General features: G+C 40.1%; 1 protein-coding gene across 3 annotated transcripts in view; it reads left to right on the top strand.

Annotated features, from left to right (window-relative positions):
• The first annotated feature begins 1536 nt into the window (after positions 1–1536).
• ARL6 (ADP ribosylation factor like GTPase 6) overlaps positions 1537–3209 on the top strand; it is a 474277-nt gene continuing 472604 nt past the window's right edge. For 2 of the 3 annotated variants that reach the window (XM_053706042.1, XM_053706044.1), the window contains exon 1: positions 1537–1820. The gene's annotated coding sequence lies outside the window, so the exon portion shown is untranslated. The remainder of the gene's footprint in view (positions 1821–3209) is intronic. The other variant, XM_053706043.1, reaches the window with a different exon arrangement.

The following is a 3209-nucleotide window of genomic DNA, read 5'->3' on the forward strand; positions in this document are numbered from 1 at the left end:
TAGGGGTTAATAATTTAGTTATTACTTGCGTTGTGGGTTTGATGGCGGATATAGGGGTTAATAGTTTAATTAGGCTTATTGCGTTATGGGGGGTTGTCGGTCTAGGGGTTAATACATTTATTAGTAGTAGTGAGAGGGGGGGATATAGGGGTTTTACGTGTTGGGCTTATTTTTGGGAGGCGTGTTAGACTGTTACGGGAGATTTGATATTTCCTTTACTTTTCTTAGGTGCCGGCAGTTTCTAAATTGCCGTAAGTCACTAGCGACTCCAGAAATTTGTATTTACGCTCATTTCTGGATATCGCTATTTTATCAGACTTACGGCACTTTATGAACTGCCGGCGGGGTATATGTAATACCCTGATGTGCGAGGTGAAATTACGGGCGGCCCAGGTTCCCACGCCGTATATGTGATCGCGCCCCTGGGCTGATTTATCAAAGGTTGAAGTCAAAATAGCTTCTGAAAGATGTCTACACGACGGTGTTGTGTCGAAACTGGTGATCAAAATCGGAATCGTCAATTCGCGGAACTCCGCCCACACATCTCTTGTAAGCAAACACTAGCATAGATATACACTTTAAATATTCACTAATAAACGCTGCCATATGCCACTGTTATGCCTACACTTTATATAGTAAATAATAAATACACTGATAATAAATACCATACTTGCCAACAGTCCCTGATTTCCAGGGACAGTCCCTGGATTTTGTTGTATGTCCCTGGATTTTTTTTGTGCCTGGAAATTTCCCTGAAAATCTCTTTTGCATAACATTTGTTGTTTGCATATACTTTATATATATATATATATATATATATATATATATATACACACACATAGATATATAAAGATAGATAGATGATAAATAGTTATAGTGTATTATTTAAATATAATTCATTCCTAATGGAATATTATTATTATTGAATGGGTTCACATATTATTTGTCTTTCTAATTTTGATGCTCTGTTGTAAAAATAACCATATGCCCAGAATGTGTTCCAGAGACTGGGTAGGTGTAAGAGCTTGGTGCTGTAATCTGTATAATAAACTATGGATAAGTCTAAATTATACTATTACTGTACTTTCAAATGGGTGTGTTTTGATTGCAGAACTGAGTGGGCGGAGCAGTTGAACAGTAGGTCGTCAATACTCCAGTAACCCGCTTGCTTACTCTTCTGCAAAGTGTCCCTGGAATTTGTTTTTAAATGTTGGCAACTATGAAATACCATTCCTCGGCACATGACAAGCTGTCACAAATACTATGTTATTCGACACAACACCGGACTCTAATGCAGTTTCATGAAATATAATACACAAGGAGCGAGCTATTAATTAATGAGTTTTCATTCTTCTCCGACAGCCATATAACGGCAGTTTATATGTACATCTATGATCTTATCAGGTGTAAATGCACAGTGCACAGTGGAGCACCTAACTCATGATGGGGATAGTGCCCTGTATAGATTTCTCTGCAAATACAAGATCGTCACTTGTTTGTCCTACTTGAGGATCCGTACCAGAGAGTAGCGGATGATAGAGAGTAGGTAGCGGAGAGTTTGAGTGGTTACTGAGCGTGCTCAGCGTGGGGCGAGTGACAGCTTGTGGCTCCATGGGGGGTGTAAATCTGCAGTGAGCTACCGGGTGAAGGGTATTTACTGAGTTTATCTGCCTATAAATCTAGTGATAGAGCGAAGGCTGAACTGACAGCGTCTGCTGCTGCTGCCTAGTAACCGGGATACAAACAGGAAGTGCTGCGAAGACTACGAGGCTGCACATCACTTCGGTATTTTGTCACAGCATCTTGACACTACTACACCGGTACATTTAGTAATGATCTTGTCCCGCATACTCTAACACTTCTGCACAAAACACATTGTATGATAGCAACGCTATATAAGGCTCCATGTCACTTATACTTACCGCTAAGCACTGAGGTAAATTCTCCATTACCCTGACACGGTGCCTGCGCGCTGGACTATTACACTGACAAAACATAATGCAAGGTCTGGATGTTTGAATAATTTTGTGGCAGGTCAGATTCATCCCCTCTTACCTGTTGCAAATTCTTGTACCTGATCAAAATCCAGGTGCAGAAATATTTACCCTAATCCTTATAGGGACAGTTTGTATATAGTTGCTCTTTACATTTCAGTGGGCAGCTTCACAATCCAGTAACATGCTACCTTTTGCCATGTCTGCACAATCCCTGTTTCATTTCTGCACAATCCCTGTTTCATTTACCTTGTGAAAATAATTTGCACAAGCCAAAATGCAAAGGAAGATGCTGTAGATGGAGCAAGCATAAATGATTCACCCCAGTAATAATGGTACCTATTTTATGTTGGTTCCACCATGGCTGCAAGAAACAATGGGAGTTCTATGTTCACCTCAGAGCCACCCACTTTAATAAATCATGGCTGCAGACCCCACCAGAATATACCCTAAGTGCATTGGCCCTGGTCCCAGTACATTACTTCAGGTTGCAATCCTTCCCCAAAACAACCAGCCTACCCAAACCCCCATTGCAAACATTTCCCAACACCTAATAAACACCACTAACTTTTAACTGCCTCTTTAACATCTAAGGGCATTGCTGATACTGCAGAGCACTCTTAAAGGGACTTTAAACACTTGTATTTATGTTGTTTTGTTTTTTAATTCATAATGTTTCTTTTGTTTTTTTAAATGCAATTCGCTATTTATTTTTATTATATGTTTACTTTTTTTTTTCATTTTTTAAATTTACTTCACTTTCTGTCCGCTCCGTGCAGACATGGCAGAAAGTTATGTAGACAAACCCGGAAGTCTCTGCTTTGCTGTGAGCGCGCACGTATGTAGAGTTGTAGACACTTGACAGCACACTCTGCGCACAGCATAACTAAAACTACTGCTGATAAAGTGTTTTTCCCTAAATAATATCTTTTGAACTTGCCTCATCTGTAAGCTAATAATTAATTATCATTTTTAAAACCAAAATGTATTTACTCTATTTTTTAATCATACTTGTTGTAGTGCGAGTGAAAGAGGGACCGCCCAACACACTGCTCAGGGAGACAGCTGCTGTCTCATAAATATACTCTTATCTTTTACCCCTCTGTTTTTTCTATCCAAGCTTCCAGAGTCCCGCTCAGTTTATTGCACATCTTATGCAGCTCACGCTCTCTATGCACCTCAGGTCATGCCCGGACTGACCCTAGGGCATACCGG

The sequence above is a fragment of the Bombina bombina genome, chromosome 3 (assembly GCF_027579735.1).
Source record: "Bombina bombina isolate aBomBom1 chromosome 3, aBomBom1.pri, whole genome shotgun sequence".
Lineage (NCBI taxonomy): Eukaryota > Metazoa > Chordata > Amphibia > Anura > Bombinatoridae > Bombina > Bombina bombina.